We start from the raw sequence: 22361 nt of genomic DNA, 5'->3' as shown, positions 1-22361 counted from the left end.
TGGCGGGCCATGACTGCTGAAGAGTAAGACGAGGCCTTTGACTCAGAGACTCTGGCCTGTGGTAGAGGCGGGGGACCATATCCACTGAGGAATTGGGGAGCAAATCTCAAGAAGGACAAAGAGGATAGAGGACTGTAAAGGACACAGGTCTTTGTGCTAACACATAGATAATGGGGAAAAGGAATATTAAAAACATAGGGTTGTCTCTTCAGAGGGGATGTATACCTGTTTTCCACCCAGAAGGCTGGAGGTGGATATACTTTATATAGCCCAGTGGTCTATGCTATCTGTAGAGTCTGGCCACACCTGAATCACCCAGACTATTACGGTTATCCCAGACTCTTCTTCACTAGGCCTTTATCTCGAGCATTGGTTCTCAGTCAATAGAACCCATTCTTGGGGGAGAAGTCACATATAGCTTATAACCTGGTGATCTCCATGCTATCTGTATGACTGAGACCACATCAGATCCTCCTCTAGAACCTTGACCCTTCTTGAAAATAGAGGTCACATGTAGTCTGCAAAAGAGTTTTAATGAAGTCACACCTTAAGCTCTACCGTGCCCATGGGACTGAGATCATTGTTACCACGAAACCTTTTTCCAAAATCATACTGTACTGTACTGCTTACTAAAAAGTAACCTGTTCACTGCCAGACTTTAGAAGTTTGAACCAGCACCAGCTACTACATCATATTGAAGCAGATTCCTTCTTGCCTCATGCAGATTATTATTCTGTCAGCCATGGTGTTTGCAGAAACCTCCACATAGAACCAGGGCACAAGATCAAATCAATACCCAGAGTACCACTGAGTACCACAGCCACTTTGATTCCCCTGTCAGAATTGGCGTGGTGTTTAGAGTACCACATTGGTACACCTTTTCACCAAACTCTTAATAAAAATAAAGAAGAGAAAAATGGGCTTGAGGGGACCAGTGTGAGTGGATGATGATGACGATGACGATGATGATGATGATGACGACGACGACGACAATGATCAGCCATTCCAACAAAGTGACAGGAAGCGAGAAATAGAGGGACAGGAAGAGGTAAATAGAAAAAATTTGGGAAATAGTTTAACAACAGACTCACCTGAGATAGAAGAGGGAGAACAGGTCCTACTTCTGAGAAATTTTATTTTTCTGCATTGTGACTGGTGTACAGAAAAGGTTGGAACTTTAGCTTAGGAAAGCCACTGAGTAGCAGAAGTAGAATTTAATGGGCATGCAGACGGGAGCTTGGAAGACGGCGTCTGGTGACATATAGACAGGGGAAACCTGGGTTGTGAGGTTTCAGAAGGTTTCAGAAGGGAACAAGGACTCTATCAGGACATGGGCCAAGGGTCACATGATATTTCGGCTAAGAAGTGTTGAGTTAAAGGTGATGGGCTGACTTACTTATTTTGCAGAAAATATCAAGCTAGCAGAGCATTCCAGCTGGTGCTAAGGAAGCAGCGATAACTGACAGAGAAATCGACATGAGAAGAAGCCTCTGCACTGCACCGAGGCAACAAAAGAGTATTTCTTCAGGGTCAGAGTGTGTGTGTGTGTGTGTGTCTGTCTGTCTGTCTGTCTGTATCTGTGTCTGTCTGTATCTGTGTCTGTGCGCATTCATGCACTTGAATATACACATCTATATAATACAAACGTTTTTAGGATAATTTTTTGGCTGATTACAAATTCTTGAAAAAAGTCAAGGCCTTTTCTTGGACAATATCAAATAAGACACAACTCTATAACTTATTTCCTCTACGGAGGAAAATTGGGTTTTGTTTTGTAATTTTTCATAATTTTATTTAGTCTTTCTTCTTTTACACCAGATTTTATCCCCATCCCGGTTCGCCCTCTGACCATTCCACATCCCGTACATCCTCCCCCAGCCCCATCTCCACGAGAACGTCCCCAGCCCCCTCCTCCCTACTCCACCAGACCTCCCACTCCCTGGGGCCTCCAGTCTCTTGAGGGTTAGGTGCATCTTCTCTGACTGAACCCAGACCCGGCAGTCCTCTGCTGTACATGTTTTGGAGGCCTCATATCAGCAGGTGTATGCTGCCTGCTTGGTGGCTCAGTGTCTGCGAGATCTTGGGGATCCAGGTTATTTGAGACTGCTGGTCTCCTACAGGGTTGCCCTTCTCCTCAGCTTCCTCTAGCTTTTCCCTAATTCAACAGAGGGGTCAGCAGCTTCTGTCCATTGGTTAGATGTAAATATCTGCATCTGACTATTTCAGCTGCTTGAAACCTGTTATTTTTAAACCTCCTTAGTCTTAAAGGCTTACAAAACAACTTTAAGCTTACAGATAATTCCAATAAACATTAGATAGTTTCTCTTTTACAATGTTTTTGAGATAATAATTTATCTCTGCACCTTCAGCCTTAAAGAAGAATAAAATACTTTTGGAAAGTATTCATTAAATGATCTGCACACTTACTACTAAAGCAAACAGGTTGCTCAAAAGTAAAAGAAAACTTTTTAAAGGGAGAGATAGAAATATCTGGTTTCGTTTTGCTTTTAGTTCCCTTATGCATTAAATATTTTAAAATCCTTTTTCAGAAAATCAATTTCTGGGTGTCTCTTATAATATTCACCTTTTTAACACGTGCTTAAATTTGTTAGAAGGACACGTAAGTGTCACCACATTGTGACTATATTTATAACTATACAATATTAAAGATGTAATGTGGTTTTCAGCCTCCTGAGTTTTCATTTGGAGTATGGTTATCTTGTCAGATGCTCTGATTACAATGAAAGAGGATTCCCCCAAATAATATTTTCATTAATTATTTGGGAATGCCATACAAGTCACCCCAGTCACCCCAATCACACTCACTTCCCATTCCTCCCAGGTCTGTCCTCCCGCCGTTGACCCACTCCCCCAAACAAACAAGTCCAATTCCGGTTGCCCATGTACTCACTGCAGCATGGTCAACCCCTGGTGGCCAGCCCCTTAGAGAAATCTGAGTCTATCACCACCACCACCACACCACCATCACCACCACCACCACCACCACCAACAACAACAACAACACCCCTGGCCGGAGTCATCAACTGTGAACAGCTCACTTCAACATCTCTATCACACTTTGTAGATGGTTGTTGTTGTTGTTGTTGTTGTTGTTGTTGTTGTTGTTGGGGGTTTTGTGGTTATTGTTCCTTTGTCTTGTTTTGCTTTGCTCTGTTTTGAGACAGGGTTTCTCTGTGTAACCCAGGTTGGCCCCTCACACTCACTGAGATCCACCTGCCTCTGCCTCTGTTGTAATTGCTGTTGTTTGGTTTGGTTTGATTTGGTGAGGGGGATGATGTCTCAGAAGCCTTCAATGTCTCTCATTTTGTTATCAGTCTGTAATCATCGATACCAATGCAAAAGAAGCTTCCTTGCCCATAGCAGTCGGGGGCACAGGGATCATGAGATTAACCATGGTTTGGCAGCTTCCAGTGGCAGCTCAGATCACGGACATCAACCTGGTCCCCACCCTATGGCATCATGGATCACAGACCTCTACCTGGCCTCCAGTGGCAGCACAAACCACCAATATCAACACAGCCTGCAGCAGCAGCATAAATCCCAGGCATCGGCATGGGCGGCAGGGACAATAGAAGTCTTTAAAGGAGACTTATCTCAGAAAATGAACTATTCTTCGTCTCAGATACTTGTTGCTCAGAGGCACCATACCTGAGGGCAGGACCTACGAGACCTTCAGGCTGATGTACACAACCCTACCGTGGTCTCTGGCTGCCCTACCAGCATCCCGTGTATGACCATTGTGCTTACAGGTCATTGGACAGCACTGCGCCTGATGCCCTCACCCCACAGAAAGTGAGCACTGTGAGCAGCAGCAGCCACAGCCTAGCCTGGTGGACGGTGACAGGACAAGGTCGGTCTAGCAGGTGTTTAGCCTGGTGATGGCCCGTGCCCCACCCCTGCACCCCAAGGACTGGCCCTACGTGTCAACAGCATACTCCTTTCAGAACGTCTTCTTAACTATTGGGTTTTCTCTTACTAATACTTATAGGAAAAACTATCTCAGAAAATAAGGGTTTTGTTTTCTCTTTTTTACCCAATGAGCAATTAAAACCTGATGATGAGATTGGGTTAAAAGCCACATGTGTATGGGTTTTGCCTCACTTACTCGATAGCCTGTACGTGTAGTGAGGGAATTCTATTGAAAGAATTGCAAAAAAGAGCTATCTCTCCCGAAAAAGGTGGGGTGCCCCAAGTAGCCATTGATTTAGCTTTTATTAAGATCCCGGTCGATTTCGGGATCCTGGTTTAAATAGACAGAGGAATCACCAGCCTCCAAACTCGGGGTTTATAAAACATTGAACACATGATTGGTCAATTCAAATGGTGCACAGTTACTTTTCGGCCGTAAATTACATCAGTGCAGTACGTCTCTTAGCAGGCAGGTAGGGTGGCTCATCTCATTTGTATAGATGGTCAATTCCTATTGGTTTGCAAGCCTGTATCTCTGGCTCTCCCTCAGGCACGTCCGGCCCTGTCCCATCCGGACTCTGACAATGAGCAACCTTTATGAAACTCTAGTTCTGCACATCCGGGCTCTGACAATGAGTAACCTTTATGAAACTCTAGTTCTACAGCATTATTGTTAAGTTAAATAATTATTATAAACATAATTTAGTGCAGAAAGTACTATCTATTTGTAAAATATTCTATTGTAGAAACTGTCCTTTGTCCCAAGGCCATCAGTTCTGTGGGTTGGTGGTCAATCAAATAAATGACACTAACTGTCAATGACTGAAGCTTAGGCTCGAGATACTTCCTTCAAAACCTCTGTCTCACTCCTTTCGGGAAGCATTGATTATCTCCTCATAAAATAAACGTGGGCTGTCCTATTAAGATGGACAGAGGGGGCTGGAGGGATGGCTCAGCAGTTAAGAGCATGTGCTGCTCTTGCAGAGGTCACCTACATGGTAGTAAATAATTAGTAATTATTTAATAGTTATTTAACCCAACCATCTCTAACTCCAGTCCCAGGGGATGCAATGTCCTCTTCCGGACACACACATGGTGCGTGGACATACAAACATGTAGGCAAAGCACTCATATACATAAAATCTCTGGCCCCCTCCCAATACATAGACGAAGGACTTTATAAGCCATTTCTGCTGAAGAGTGACATTATATATAGTCATAAGGGACTTTTAAACACGATGTTTACAAATTCAGTTTGGTAAGACCCGTCACAGAGTCTTCCCGTGGTGAGCCCCCAGGGGATGAGAGGAATGACAACTAAAGACAGATGATTGCGCTTACTAGAAACTTCAGCTTGGAAGGAAAGGACTCTAGGACGTGCTTCTAACCACTCCCTGCCTTACAGAACTGCAGCAGACAAACTCGTGGATTGACATTCCTCAGTCTCGGGCTTAGTAACTTCTAAGAACACAGCACACAGACCCCAGGGAAACTGGGCGATATTCCTCTCAGCCACAGCAACTGTGGAACACCCCATGTAACAGAACAGAACACTCCCCTCACATGGCCACGAGCTCTCACTTTGTATATGATTAGAATCCTTTTTGTTTAGATATTTTTTAAATCACTTATGATATCTGAAACTTGCTTTAGGATCTTCTTAAGTTATAGAAATCCTGCTAGTCTTGGGCTTAATGAAGTTATAAATAGAGACAACAGTAGATACTCTCGTTGATCACGTTTTTGCTGTGACTAATTGCTTACCCAGACCACCTGCTCTATTTCAGTCCTGATGTTTAAAAAGATTTAAGTATTTTCACTATGCTTGGTAAAGAAGTCTCTCATTAGTTAGTATAATTTGAATTGTTAAAAGAGTAATTTCTCAATTGACAATGACTTGCTTTAAATCTTCCAAAAGAAACAATTTTGAGGGCATTTTTACTTTGAGCCCCAAAAAGTAAAATGTTCCTACTAAGGAAGAGAGGAATATTAGCTGAACTAAATTTGGGCCTGGTCGCTTTGTAATGCATATTAAGAAATCATTTGTTGGACAGAGGCCTTCCCATTCTTTTACTCCCCGGTCCTCCACTTTTTGCTGAGCCGGGCTGATGGGTCCTGAATACCTGGGTGGTTATCAACTCCCTCAGCCTTTATCCTTGAGATTTAGGCTGGTCTTCCATTTCTCCCTAATTAATTCAGGTCTCCTAATCAATTTTTTATTTAGGAGCCAGGATTTAAAATGTGCTTCCCAATTTTCAAGACTTGGGTATAAATGGTGAAAAATTAAAGGCTCAGACTGACCCTGTTGACATAACCTCAGGTATCCCATAGCTACCTTAAAAATTAGCTGAGCTAAACAAATAATATTATTACGTTTATAAGTCCTGAATACTGGGGCTTATGTCCTACTAATGAGCTACTGCCCAGCTCAATTACTATACTCTTATTTATATTTAAAATGCTAATACAAAACAAATTAAAGGCTCAGGTGAGCCCTGTTGCATACTCAGGTATCTAGCTACCTTAAAATAACTTTAACTGAGCCTAGTGTCATGGCACACGCCTTTAATCCCAGCAAAGCAGGTGGATCTCTGTGAGTTTAGGGCCAGCATGGTCTACATAGTGAGCTCAGCCAGGACTACACAGAGAGACCCTGTCTCAAATAGTAATAGCATTAATTCTGTTCCTCCTTATTAGGAATACCCAAAAATTCGATTCAACTTTTCTTATCCAAATTGTACAGAAAATTAATCTCCAATAATAATATTCACAATGTTTTACACATTAAGAGCCTGTGTTTCTAACGTATCCAAAGTACTCGAGTGTATAATTGGCTGGGATTTTTAATTAAGTAACAGTCATGTTTTGTCAATAAAAACTAAGTGGACAATATTACAAAGTGACCCCATAGGAATCCCTTTTCTCTTTCTTATTGTAAAATAAGAAGTAAGATCTCATTGCACCTACAAAACCTATGATTGCTGATTTCTGACCAGTCTGAGCATTGTTTTCTAGTGTCCTTACTAGTGATATTTGATGCATGAAAAGATAATTTTAATGAAAGAAAACTTAATATATACTATACCATTATCTAGTGCCTTCTATAACATTACTTTACATTTACTCCCCAATAATATCTCATACCAAAAATACCTATCATTTTGAAATTATTGCCTTTAAGAGAGCACATGCATTTAATCCCAGTACTCAGCAGAGGGAGCTAGGAAGATCTATGTGATCTCAAAGCCAGGCTAATCTACATGGTGAGTTCTAGGACTGTACAGAGACATCCTGCTCCAAAAACATCATTATCCACAATTATATTATATTATATAGTAATAGTTATTATATACTATATAGTTATTATAGTATATATTATATAGTTATTATATTATATAATTATAATATATTAGTGACAAGTGTTTCCTAGATTAGAACTAAATACTTTTCTATAAGGTTATAACTATAAAAATCAAACTATGCCAAAACTACTAAAAATAAAAGGTAGTAATCTCAAACACCTTTATAGAATGTAACTGTAGACACAGAGCAAGCCTGTAGTCAATCTCATTAAAAATTGTGATTTGGGTTGATTTAAACGCCTGTTTCCTTACCTACTTCTTTAGACAATACTGTATTCTTGTTTATTTAAACTTTAGTTGTAATACTCCTATTGTATTTATATGCCACACTTAAATGTTATGTCAGATACGAAGGGCGAGAAAAAAATCAAACCCAGATCACAGTGGCTGGTAAGTTTACAATGATTCAGGAATTTTATTCCTTATTGGTCTTGCCAATTATTTTTCTTTCCGAAAGACTGATTTCTTATCCACTTGGCATGAGGCCATCTTTATCAGATTCCAAAAAGTACCAAGGGGCATAAAGCAATACTTGGCCTCAACAGGCACATGATGTGATATTTGGTCAACAGGAGGAGCTGGGAACTGAAATCTTCACCTCCTGCCTTGGTTTCTTTCCCTGTTTGTATGACAGACACCCAAGCAAGAGCAGTTATGGAGTCAAAGGGCTTAATTTGGCTAATAATTCAAGGACACATCCTGGTGACAGGAGCCTGAAGCAGCCACAGTGAAGCTGCCTGCCTTCTTCTGAATTCAGTCAAGGATCCAGCCTGCGAAATGGTGCTGCCCACATTTAGGGTGAATCTTTCTACCTCAGTTACACCGATCAAGAAAATCCGTCACAGACATCTCTAGAAAGTAACCTCATCTACATAAGTCCTCATGGACAGGCAGAGGTTCCTTTCCTGGTTGATTCTAGGACCTGGCAAATTGAAAATAAATACATATACCCAAACTCTATGAGGCTGATTAACTGTATGTAACCCAACCTGATGTTTTCACAAATATAGTCTAAGTGTTTTGATTTATACCTGTTTTGTTCTCTTACTATAAAAACACACTGGAATATGTTACTTGGCGGTAACCTGAATCTACATTTCCCAGGCTATGGTCAACCCTCACATTTGGCTCCAGAATGAACTGTCTCATATTCCCTTTGAAATGAGAGCCATAATTCTGAGTTAACACCAGGAAAAGTCGTGCATTAAAGGATCTTGACACTCTGATGTGTCATTCTTATTGCTTCTCACTTGCAACCAAGCAGGCTTCTCTGTCCAAGAGCTCTGGCAAATTGCATTTCCTCAACAAGTCATATCTAGCGCCAACCCAGAGACTCATTATGTAACAGGGAGTGGTGGGCTACCATGCTCAGCACATATCAGGACCTCTGTCAAGCTTTGTCAAGCTCCAGGCAAGTATGTAATCAATCTCTAGTAACCACTGGTGGTTTTCTTTAATAGCAATGCTCGATGCTCTGGTTTGGTCATTTTATAGATAAGGTCAAAGTCCAGAGACATAGAATAGCCAACAGGCTCAAGTTTACTCACCAGGTTAGTGATGGGGTGAGGCCTTCACCTCTCACCACAGCCTCATGTTGACCAATCTGAACGTCATATCCTACACACTCATACAGTGCTTAAAGAAAACACCTTCTGGGACCAATAGTCACCTCTGAAGTGGACAATGAGTCAGACATATTAACCAACAGAGCTGTGAAGTGACAAGAGTCAGAAGGAAACATGAAGTGCCTGATTTTATGTCAAGAGGAGAGGCAGCCAGTGGGGGTGGGGGCGATGATAACGGAGTGTCTCCCCGATATCCCAACACATTGGCTAAGAAGAGAAGGTCAAGGATTCCTGATAGATGAACAGAGTTCCAAAAGTCTAAAACACAAGGTAAGTGTGGAGAAATGTAAGTCATATACTACGACCTAGGAGAGGCATACACAGATAAGACAGTGCAAGAGGAGTCTGTGTCCATAATAAGGAATTGGGTTTTATCCTCTGGGCAACAAGAGCCCTCCAATAGCTGGGATCTTAGGTCTATTTTTAGAGAGGTGCTCTGGCAGTGGATGGAGGAGAACATAGGGAGGGCTGGAAGGCTGAGTCAAGAAGCCGATAAAGGAGCAGCTGTTGAAAATGTGACTACAGTAAGCAAAGCAGACCATCTTTACTTCCGCAAGTGCTGTGAAGGATTTTCTACTGAGATAGGCTATGTCATGGAGGGCAGACTGTACTCTCTTTCTGAAGACACCTCGACTGCTAATCTCATGGCAGGTAGGTAGGTAGGTAGCTTCTAGAACAACTTCTTCCTCAACAGCAGGAAGAGTCGAATGAGTTATCATCATCTTGCTCAAAACATGTTAGCATTTAAAACGTGGGAATAATTTCTGAAATTTTCCATTTCGAGTGTTTTGAGCCACAGTTGACCACAAATATAAACTGTGGATAAGAAAAGACTCCAACGCATTTTCCCTGAAATTCAGTAGGACTCATTTGACTCCTGTCCCCTCTACATTCTATCTATGTAGTCTTCGCCCTCTGAGTTTGAGTTTCTATTTTTAAAATGAAGCTAATAAGGTTAGTCCCTTAGGACTATTTTGGAATTAAAGCGAAATGATGTGTTAATTCTATGTTGAGTCGAGCAAATCCAATCTTTTTTACCAGTTTACACACACACACACACACACACACACACACACACACACAAACAAACACCTGAAGCCCTAAGAAGAAACAGCCCCATACAGACTGCATACTCAATTCTTCCAGGGCTCTGTTTGAGAGATCTTGTTTAAGTCTATCATTAGTCAATGGAGTTTCTTTACCCCATCCTTAAAGCATGTGTGCTACACACGGCAGTAGGATTTGATGGTCTAGGAGAATCTGTAGCCCCTGTTGGTCTCTCTTCCCTTCTCCTCCCTTGCATCTAATTAGCTGTGTCTGATTCCTCTGCAGTAAGAGGCTTTTGTTTGGATAACACCCTTCAGTTCATAACTTTCCTCCCAATTTCATTTTTTTCATTTTAGCCCTAAACTTTAGAACATAGCTGGTTCTTACCTCCCATAGCTACACTTACTTTTCTCCTTGCCATGACCAAATGCCTGACAGAAAGCAACTTAAGGATGGAAGTGTTTATTTGGGGCCACAATTTAAATATATATTTATTTATATATCATCATCATCATCATCATCATCATCATCATCATCATCATCGCACAGAAGGCACCTGAGCACAAGGTTGGATGGTCACATTCAATCCAGTCAGGTAGCAGAGAGCAGACACGAAGTGAAGCCCATAGAAAACCTCAAGCTCTGCCCCCTCTGACCCAATTCCTCCCCCAAAACTCCAGCTATGAAAGCCTCCAAAGCAACACAGCTATCAGAAGCCAAGTGCAAATGCATGAACCCAGGAAGGACATTTTATATGGCACCTACAACAAAAGAGAAGAGCTTTGAAGGTAACAGAGTTAAGGCTGGATCTGACTAGCTGAGACGCATTGAACAAGTGTCTTTACTCCTCTGGGACTTGGATTGGGTATCTGCAAATGCCATAATGGATGTCACAGCTAGCAGAAGAGTGAGGATGCAATGGCATTCAGTACTATCATTCAATTTCAAGTGCATGACTTGGAAGGTATCCAGTGACCTCTAAGTAAACAGGTCTGAACCAAAGAGGGCTGCAAGCAAGGCAAGAACACACCCCGTCACCCCTGGGGTTCAAGGTATCCTGACTACCATCAAATTGTATGGCCTCATACTAACCAAGCCCCAAGCCTCTACCCAGAGGAAAGGTGACCACTGTCACATAGCCTGTCAGTGAATGCTCCACTCCCACAGCTATTAGGGTAACATTAACTAAGCCTGTTTCCTCAAAATACAAGACCCCCTCTTTCCTCTGAAATCTCTAAGAGCAGACACCATGTTTTGTCTGACAGGACTGAAACTATAGATGTCAGACTCTCACCATACCTCTTACTTTACTAAATTTCTTGCCTGGAGGATAATTCAACTCGGTCTATCTAGCAAGCTGGCTAGAGTCCCGCATAACTGGCCAGTTCAAAATTCCCCGGATCTAATATTAAGGAGGCAAAAGTTTCTCATGCATTGGTACAAATACAAAAGCAAAGGCAGACAGATGATTGGTTTAGACTGGTATCCATTCTATTCTGCAGCAAGAGAGACACAGAGGAATGCACAAACTCAGAGTTGAATTCTGTCCTTTCATGTACTAGTTCTATGACCTGAGACAGGTAGTTTTATTTCCTGCCTCAGTTTCTTATCAATGAAATAGGAGTGGTGATAATAAGCTCTACTTCGTGGAATTGCTGGGAGGATGTATATGGATGACACTTAGGCCAGAGCCTGGACCACAGACACCACCAGAGAAAGGATTCACTGTGCTGGAATCCTTGCATAGCTCAGAAGTGGTTCCCTGTTACGCAGAGAGAATGTGTAGGATGATGTCATTATGCAGCAAGGCAAGCCCACAAGAATGTGGTCCTTCTCCAAAGTAGAAAAGTCCACAGACAAATTTGTCTCTCCAAACTCCAGACCACAGAGTACAGAACTGATATGTCCTTCAAAGCTGGGAAGTAGCATTAGGACTCTTCCTGAAGTTAAGGTGCGAAAATGGAGCTGAACTTGAGCAGACACCAAAGTCATCTTGGAAATAAAGGCAAAGTTTCAAAGGCCCTTCAGATTTTCGTTTTCAAAGGATTGATGTAAACCAAGCTGCTGGAGACAAACAGACAAAAAAGATTAAAAATAACTGTGATTGTCACAGCTTTTAAATGAGGAGCTCAGCTGGTGTCAGGACTTCCGGGAAGCACTGAACACCCTGCGCTCCATTCCCACAGACTCAGCACCCTAGAGGATTTTGATTCCTGATTCTTCCATCTGTCATTCCCAGAGTGCCTCGAAGATTCCCAGAGTAGAAGCCACTTCATGGGACATCAGATTAAAGACTCTTGGCTTGCCAGAGTCCCATTTATGTGCCGTCAACACTTGAGCCCATTGGGAAGAGGTTTGCTGGTCCCATTGGAAGCTGGAACTCATTCCGTAAGCATGCATGGCCCAGAAAGTCCTGAGGGCAGGCAGTTCTCTGTGTCACTTTCTCTGCTTCGCAGATTGTCAACAGCTGTGGAGAGCCTTCTCAGGCTACGCCCAGGTCCCTCACGTCAGCACCTCAGGGAAACTGAAGTTCCCTCTCAGTGGCCTGTGCACAGTTTGTTTCTCACTGTTGTTTTGTCTTCTTTTGCAGCCCACCATCAGTTCTCATCTCTCATTTAGAAGTCTCAGGATCATATCCTTCTTCTTGGATGCCAACCCAGGGTATGGGGACTCATCCCAGTGTTCCACATGAAGATATGCGCTACTCATGAGATGTTTTGGGTTCTGAGCTGCGTCTAAACCCATTGTGTCCATCAGGGAATTCCCTGGGGGAATAGAGAATCCTCAAGAGGCAGGTGGCAGAGTGGCTTTAATATGTAATAGTTCCAACAGCCCAAATACCCTATGGGACTCCAAACGCATTAAGAAATTTCTTTCTTATAGTTGCCTCACCTAATTGGTTGCTCTGTAAATAAAATTTCCACCTACTTTTCTCAAGAAAGGATCCCTCAGGAATCCACCAGGTTGGTGGGGAGATGTTCTGAAGAATGAGGGAGATGTTGGGTCCTCTGACCTTCCTTCTGATCAAATTCCAGAATGATAATGACCTAAGAAAACTCAGAAATCCCCAAAAAATAATGTCCGAATTTCACTATCTTGGTTTCATCTTGTAGTTCTAATGAACAGGAACATTGAATTGTATGACATTAAGTTTCTTACTTCCAACAGTTTGTAAATGTTATGGTAGTTGGGTAGTAAATGTTGGTGATCTCTTACCTACATTTACTCTTCAGCTTCTGTCTGCCTCTCTCTGCCTTTCTCTAACCCAGGAAAGCGTATCGATGCTACGAGACCCTTCTTGGAAATACACACACAGCATTGTGTCTGTCTTCCACTAAAAGGAGAACTTAGTCACAAAATACATACATGAGACCCTCTGCACATCTTATGCCGATACAGATAGAGAAAGAGGTACTCCAAGGAGATGCACATGCCAGAGCACCTTTGGGGCAGAGATCCAGGAATGGTGCCGTAGAGATGCTCAGCAGGTAAAGGCACTTATCGCCTGGCCTAAGGATTTCAGTTGGACCCCTAAGATGCTCATTATGGAAGAAGAGAACCAACTATAGTCCTCTAACTTCCACATACATGCTGTAGCATATACACCCACACACAGACACATGCATGAAATAAGTGTAACAAAATTTTAAACTTAAAAAAATCAGAATGAGTAGAAAAACACACTTAGAATTATATATTCCCAAAATATGAGATCTCATAATTATCCATCTTGTATTGGTACTTTAACAATAGCTGTTCTTACAGAAAAGGAATGGATCCGGATGGGAGTGGAGGTGGGAAGGAACTGGGAGGGGTAGAAAGAAATAAAACTATAATCAGGATATATTGTGTGAGAAAAGGATCCATTTTTAGTAAAAAGGAAAAAAACCAATAGCCTTATTATTTCTTTTGCAGAACGCGAGCACACGTACACACACACACACACACACACACACACACACACACACACAAGCATGTGTGCAAACACACCCTGTTTGGGCAGTTCGTACATTCTAAGTGATTCCTTGAGGCTCTCTCTACACCCAGGGGTACCTATCAATTGTGAACACATTTACAGAGAATGACTCCCTTAAAACTAGAATCTTTTCATAATTTCACTCATTTGTGTGCTATTGTCAAGAAAGGGTGCTCCCAAATTATTAGTGATCCCCAGGGATACAGCAGGTGTTAAAGCCTTGCAGGTAACTGACCTCAATAAACATGAGTGACCCCCCTGACTCCAAGACCAATAAATAGCATTATCTCCTTCATCCCAACTCTCTCTTTGCCAAATCCCATTTTTTTCCTTTCTCTACTACTTACAAAGCTAACTTTTCTTCATGCTCATCCTAACTACCAACGTTCGAGCACCACAGTAAAAGAACCCAGCAGTACACAGAGAACATGTGTTAACAGCTCTGCCCTCCTTGAGATATGATTTCTTTGTAAAGTATTATTTTTGGCTAAGTGTGTGCTTCTCTATGATTCTCATAGCTTTCATTAAATCTTGGTTAATATTATATGAGTCCATGATACTTATTAAATTCACAGATTTAATTATATTTGCTGTGCAATTCTGATAGCTAAGTTTGATCCTAAGAACTCATGCAAACTCAAAAAGAGAGAATAGACCCCACAAAGCTGTCTTCTGGCCTCCACACATGAACCATGGCATGTGCATATTCCACCCTGAAGACACATATCACATGCATGGATGCATGTGCACGCATGTGCACACACACACACACACACACACACACACACACAGTACATTTTTGAACCCTTACCTTTCTTGTTGTTTTCTAATCCACCTCATCAGTGCATTATGGGAAACTAGAGGTGGCCGTTATTACCCAGCATCTTAGTAAGGCTGCTGAATTAGTCTACACTGAGTCTCACTTCCTGAATGCTCTGACTCCCGCCAAGGTGAAAGGCAGAGGATTAGTAACTACTCTCTGAGATAATGCTATGATATGTGAATTAGTTAGTGCTTAACTGGAATGGGAAGGGGACCAATGAAGAGGAGGAGGAAGAGCAGGGAAAGAGGGGGACGGAAATGGAAGGAAACAGAAGGCAAGAGGAGGGGAGAGGAGAGGAGGAAAGGAGGGGAAATTCTCTCTTGTGAATGTGTACTTTGAGTTCCAACTCACAGCCTAATTATCATTTATCCAATCTCAAATTCCTATCTAAATATAATTTCTTCCACACAGCAGAGACAGACAGACAGACAGACACCGGAGTGTTCTCTGAACCTCCAAGTCTTGGCTACCTGTACTTCAGTTATTGCTGTGTCCAATCACCAGAGTGCCTGTTGTTGTTCCTCTGTAGGCTTAGCACAACACGTGACACACAAATGTGATGATACTTTCTTATTTTATGTCTCCAATAAATATTTGTGGAGAGTGGGAGATTCCAAGTTTCTCCTTACAATGAAATGCTGTCAGTGTGTTTTTCCTTATAAATTTTTTTTCTTCTAAAATCCAGATCAAAGATCAGTGAATTCTTAACAATGCCAAGTCAGGAAGGCTGGAATCTAGCGTCAGAAGAGACCCAAGTTCAAGTCAGAGGTGTCAGAGGTGACACTAGCCTAGCAAGTATGGGGTCATGAGTTCAATCCCTCACACTATCAAAGGGGAGGCAAGACTCTAGGGTCAAGGACCCTGGGGTAGAACCCAGTGCAAAGGTTCTTATCTCAGTGTTGTAGAAAATGATGCCATTGCACCCAAGCTTGCAAATTATCTCTCTCATTCGGACAGAGATCTGTGTCTGTTCAAATTAACAAAGTGAGCCATTTCCAAATCTTAGAATCTGCCAGGTAGAAGAGTTTCTGTCCAGGCAGGAAGTGGTCTAGGGTGAAGAGACTGTTCTCTGTGACAGGGTGCAGAAGAGGTGGCCTCTAACACGCTCATTGGAGAAGACTTATGTAGTAAAGTCTTTTTTTTCTTCAAGAAAAAAATCATAATTTAATAATAATACAAAAATAATTCTTGATTAAATTCTTAAATTTTCTCAGTTTAATTAATATTGAAGTTTCCAAAATAGACAGCCTCTGCTTCTCTCTCCCTCTTTTCTCTCCTCCCTTCTAGCTCTTCCTCTGGTGAGCTCCCAAACTGTTTATTTATCTCTCTATTTTGAGATAGTGTTTCAAGTTACCCAGGCCAAAGATGACCTAGAGCTCCTGATCCTCTTCCTGCTTCCTCCTCTTCTTGAATGTGGGATGATGGGCATGCACCCCCATAACTCAGTTTATGCAGCACTGAGGATCGAGCTCCTCCAGGCCTCCTGCATCCTAATCAAGCATGCTACCAATCAAGTCATGTCCCCACCCCACCACACTGACTGTAATCTCTTTCAAGGACCTTAGACTTCATAACAAAGATACAAAAGCTGACTGGACTGTATCTTCCTATGGACCTTCAAGTTTGGGGTTTAGCTCACACACAATGCTCCTCATGGACTCCTCAGGCCAAGGAAAACAGCCTATACTATCACCCAGCCATCAATCCAATGGGAATTTCCCTTTAGATGTTGTACAATATCACTTTTTCCCTGCTGGTCAATGAATAGAAGTTAATAAGCAAAGGTCAACAGCTGTGACTAATCCACATCTATGAGTTAACTTTGTTTATTCCTTCCCAGTCTTCTCAATGGGCTCCCACATCCTGGGTATAATGCCAAGACCGTCTTCGGGTTCTTCCTGCAGTACAATGGACGCGAACACACAAAACCCACTCCTACACAAGGAGAGAGGGGGTCTATGTGTGGAGAAATGCATGCATGGCAAGTGGATTTAAACAGGCTCTCTAGCAAAGATGAGCAGTCATAGCCAAATGCTTCTCTTTCTTTGTGCTACCCAGCATGCTGCCGCTGCTGCATTAGCCAAAGTTCTGAGTAGCTGCATGATCCCTTATGAGTCTTTTCTCCTGTAAGCTTAGTTCAGGGGACCAGCATGTCTCTGATGCCTACTGTTTAGGGCAAACAAGAAAATAGGAGAGGTCCTTGGTTATTAATAGTTTTTGAGGCGATTCTGACACATAGGAAGGAGTCTCCATCATCCTTTCTTCACAAAAGTGGCTTATTGGAGGGAGTTCCTCTTAGGCCCAAGGTAGATAAGCGTCAGAAGAGACCCAAGTTCAAGTCTCAGCTCTGCTTTTCTGTCATAGTATTTCATTCCTCTGAACTTCAAAACTTTCATCTGCTGGGGGAATAAGATTCAATGGAGAAGTTGGAAGTGGCCTGACCAACTTGGCTCCTAACACACTGAGGGCTTAGTCTGTGCTAGCCCCAACTGTGACACAATGAGTGACAGTCATGGACAAAACTCAGAACTGAGCACAGGGCTTCCTTCTAGCCAACTGGAAAAAGGAGTTGGGGATATTTTATCTGGAGAACAAACAGAAGGTGCAGTCCATTCGGCTCAGTTTTGTTTAACTTACTCTTTGTTTATATATATATATATATATATATATATATATATATATATATATATATATATACACTTTTAAAGTAGAGAAGATAATAAGCTGAGTCATGTGCAAATAACAAATTTTACCAGCCAGACAGGTCTGCGTGCACACTCCTCCTCTTTCTCCAAATACAGATAACTGTTTTCAATAAAAGAGGACGAATGATACATTGCTGTTCTACATCCCGCATTTTCGAGCCAATGAAACACAGTCATCTTTTATTTTTCAAGTGATACAATATTAATGACATCATTTAACTAATAACATGCAGATAAAACAAAATTCATTTAATCATTTCTGTAAAATAGTTATTATTTGGGTTGTAAGAATGTAGCAGGTCCTCTGGGCTCACCAATTTGCTTCTACCTAGAGAAATAACCCTATGCCCCCAAGGGCTTTGTTTTTGCCATGTTCAAAATGAAAAATATATTCTCTATAGATATATAAAAACATGTTCCTATATACTAAATGCTTCTATACATCAAAGATGCTAAAGAGGTATTATTCTCCATGGAATGAAAACAAGAAGAATTTTGTTTGACATGCTGTTGATCAAATTACATTCAAGAATATTCCTGTGGGAAGCTCAGGAAAGAACAAGGACTGATTCAGCCTGGGTTAGTTGCCTTTTATCTGTCTACTCTTTCTAAGGGGAGAAACCAGAACGCAGCTCTGATATAAATTCAGTCCATTCTTTTTTCTTAGAGGGACATGGATCCAATGAAAACAATCTCTCTTAGAAAGCAAAGTAAGTCATTAGAACCAGTCTTAGCCATCTGCTGTACCCATGCTATATTTGTCACTGGCCACACATTAAATGTCCATCTCTTGAATGACCTTGCAAGGTTATGAAAGAAAAGAAATATGACAGCTTTGGCAGGTACTAGTGAACTTAATGTTAACATATTTAGAACCTTCTAGAGTTTCAAGTTCTTAGCTCAAGCATCAGAGAAATGAAGCTTTCAAGTAGGGTCTCTTGTCAGGGGTTGAAGTGGTTGAAGTGGAAGACGAAGATTTCTAAAATTCTTGCATGCCCTAGAACTTAGCTCTGTAACTTACATTATTTACAGAGTTAAAAAGAGACTTGCCTTTAATTCTATCTTCTTATTTCCTCATTCATATTACTCTGATGTGCGTGTTGGAGACTAGAAAGTATTTCAAACAACGTATTTTTTAACTGACTATTCATTAACATAACCTGGGAATTAATAGCAAACAAAAACACATTAAAGACTGGTCAGTACCAGAAAATCAGGTTTTGAAGGGCTGTTTCCAAATCTCCTGAGAGAAAGTGATTCTGACTGAGCACCCAAGCTAAAAAAAAAAAAAAAAAAAAAAAAGGCAACAGATGCTCCAAAATGAATGAAGTGCACCTTCTCAGATATAATCTTTCTTCCAAAGGCGAGGCTTCTGAGTAGAAAGAAAGTCTACAGAATAGAATGACCCAATCCATGCAAAATAGGAAAGAATCTATATGGCAAAATCTATATGCCAAAAGAGGGCAAATGTTAGTGCCTCGTACAGCAATTTACAATTACGATTTTGTAGAATTCCTGCAGCATGGATAGACAACACACTTTAAAGGAAGAAAGGAATATGCACATGTTCTTATTTTATATATACAACTGTGAAAGAAATCTAAAATTATATGCACCCCCAAAAAGGAAGGAAATACCCCAACTGCCAATCAAGTCCATCTTGTAGGTGTGTTCTACATTCTACAATCTTTTGTACTTTTTCCTCTACCATAAGGCGGTAGAACAAACACTGATAGCTGAACAAATTACACTTACTTTCCACAAGCCATTCCTCTAGGAAACATCAAAGCATAATTCTCAGTAACAAATTAACACAAATGGAAACCTACCTGTGCTTCTGCCTTCCGCTGCCTGGATGGACGTTTGGCTCTGCTCTGACTCCTGGCTTCTCTCCCATAGAATTCAGCTTGTTTATTTCAAACAGAAGTGAAACAGCCACTGTTATATGAACAGTGTCAGCCAATAGCAAGACGAGAAGCAACTTGGGTCAGCAGGACCTCAGCTTTAGGGCACTATCATGGGAGTGGGTCCTGGATTCTTTCTTCAGAAGTCAGAGAGTTTCCAGTTAGTGACGTCCACCTTTCACGTCACGCTGAAATTGACCTCCCTCTGATGACTGGTTTTTGCTGGGGTTTATCTTTTCTTTCCTTTCTTTTGTTCTTCCCACCAGCATCTTTTGCAGGATGTGATGGGCAGGGAGCTGGGGGAGGGGTTTAAGTGGCTGTTATTTCTCTGAAAGGGTTTCTGTTCCCATGCCACGCCCATCAGTGCAGCCTTTCACACCCAGCTCTGCAGCCTGCTTTAGAGCCCTCTCACCACTCTGATTTTCTCATGTTCTCACTTGGCTGAAAAGTCTCTGCAAAGGTCACTGGTGGGCTCCTGGCTCATGTAACACGTTCTTTCTCTGTTTTCCTTTTCCTTTCTCTCTTGCTTGAAAGTTCACTGTGGAAACTTGTTCTCCATCTACCTGGCTCTTTTTTCCAACTTTCAGAATGATTCTCCTTTGCCTCCTGTGGTTGAATGATAACTGTCCCCCCAACAGGTTCAGGTCCTTGAACAGTGGAACAGGGAAGTCGTGTGGCCTCACAGGAGGAGACGTGGCACCAGAAGTGGCCTGAGAGTTTATTGCCTCACTCTAGTTCTCATACACTCTCTCTGCCTCACATTTTCAGATACAGATGTGATCTCGCAGCTTCCTGCTCTGGCCGCTCACCACCATGCCTCCCAGGTCATATGGACTCTCTGGAATCAAAAGCCCAATAAACTCCTTCCTTATGTTGCCTTTGGTCATGATGTTTTACTATAGCAACAGAATGGTACCTAATACACCCACTTTTCAGGTGACTCTTTTCCTATTAATTTTCCAAATACAAGCTTTTCCTAAAGATTTGTCTTCTGCAAACTTTGTTTCTTCTCTCTTGACTATATATATAAAACTTATCCTCAGTCAAATCCATTTTAAAATCTATACCGTATCTAAAATGACCCCTGAAGACTCCATATAATCTTGAAATAGAACAATCAACCTAGAAGTGTCAAACTTCATAATCTCAAAACAACACACTACAATAGCAATTATAGCAGTATAGTTGATATAATTACAGACACATGGACCAATGAAATAGAATAGTGTGTCCCAAATTAACCCTTCCATACATAGTTAAATCATTTTAAACAAGATGTCATGGACATCTAATGGGGAGAAGAGTATTTTCAATAAATTCTATAAAGGAGAAATAGAATCCACATACCAAACACTGCAGTTAGCTCCTTACTCAGCACTATATATCCTTCTACAAAATTTAATTCAAATTGGACAGGAGACCTAAATGTGAGAACCAAAACTATTAAAATTTTAGAATGTACAATGAAACATTCATGATTTGGAATTTCCCAATAATTTCTTGATTATAATACTTGAGTCATAATCAAAGAAATAAACACACAAATTCAGTATTATCTCAATGAAAAACATGTGGCAAAGCTGGGGGGCGGCAAGCTCATGGTACACTGCTTGTCACCTGTAGGATTGTCATTCAGGTGAAGGCAGCTACAACTCAGAACGAGGCCTGTCTTTGGATGAGAAGGAAGGATGGCGGGAGAAAAGGTTGAGGGAGGAGGAGGAGATTGGAACATAAGGAGACAGGAGACGGGAGGAGACGGTGGGAGAAGCCGCGGAGAGAACCACTCTGTGTATTTACAGGTTATTATGAATGTTCTTAAGGGATGAATGTGTATAGGGCTTTGTGTGTTTAGTGGGCAATTATATCTTATCAGTTGGATCAGAGGTTATTGTGTTGTATGTTCTTTCTTGTAGAGAATTGAGTTTGGGAGAGTGTGTGGCAGCAGAGACACTGGGCTGCCACGGAGTTGGGATGTGTGTTTCTGACAAGATATCTACCAGGTATCTTGGGGCACTATGGTGTCGGACCTAGTGGGGGATAAAAGACAGCCTGTTTTTTTTCTTTTTACAATTTTACAACAAGTCACCAAGCAAGTGAAAAGCTATGAGTTCCACCCCACAACACACAAACAAAGACATTGACATCATGAAAAAGGAAAATCTACAAAAGAGAAAAATTACTTGCAGCTCACATTTGACCAGGGAGTACTATGCGGCATGTATAGAAAACTCCTCCAGTGCTTTTCACATTTGAACAGCTAGGTCTCCACACAAAAATAGTCATAAAAATATGAATTAACATGATCTACAGAAAAGATGCCACCCAGTCTGGCCAGGAAAGTTTGTTGGCTAAATGCATATCTTTACATCTCCCTACTTTCCTTCAAATCCAGTTTCCAGCTCTGTAACACACCACCAGCTGTAGCCTCTCCCTCTTCTCTGTCCCCATCTCCAACTGATTACACAGTTTTTTCATTCAACCTTACACACACACACACACACACACACACACACACACACACACACACACACCCACACACACACCCCTGTTAGTTCAGCTTCCAATTTGAGCAAGAAATAATACCTGGGACTTCACCTTCCTATATACAAATGACAAATGGACTGAAAAAGAAATAGGAAAAATAATTCCTTTCCCAATAGTCTCAAATAACATAAAATGTCTTGGGATAATTCTAATCAAGCGAAAGCCTTGAAAACACTGAAGAAAGAAATGGAAGAAGCTATTAGAAGATGGAAAGATCTACCTGTAGGTTAGTGTGATTAACATAATAAAAATGGCCATCCTAACCCCCTCAAAAAATCTATAGATTCAGTGCAATCCCCATCAAAATTTCAACATGATTCTTTATAGATCTTGAACAGACATTTATCAGCTTCATATGGAAATACAGAAAAACCAAGATAGCTAAAAAACAATCATGAGTAATGAAAGAACCACTGGGGCCATCACTATCCCTGACCTCAAACTC

The 22361-nt window shown here is 41.4% G+C and overlaps 1 long non-coding RNA gene across 1 annotated transcript in view; it reads right to left on the bottom strand.

Moving 5' to 3' along the window:
- LOC116913965 overlaps window positions 1–19808 on the bottom strand; it is a 31984-nt gene extending 12176 nt beyond the window's left edge. Inside the window, exon 1 of the long non-coding RNA XR_004389648.1 lies at window positions 19298–19808. This is a non-coding gene — a long non-coding RNA (uncharacterized LOC116913965). The remainder of the gene's footprint in view (window positions 1–19297) is intronic.
- Between the last annotated feature and the right edge of the window lie 2553 nt (window positions 19809–22361).

The sequence above is a fragment of the Rattus rattus genome, chromosome 12 (assembly GCF_011064425.1).
Source record: "Rattus rattus isolate New Zealand chromosome 12, Rrattus_CSIRO_v1, whole genome shotgun sequence".
NCBI classification, from domain to species: Eukaryota; Metazoa; Chordata; class Mammalia; order Rodentia; family Muridae; genus Rattus; species Rattus rattus.
Note: the sequence above shows the minus strand (reverse complement) of the source record. Positions and strands in the feature narration are given on the sequence as shown.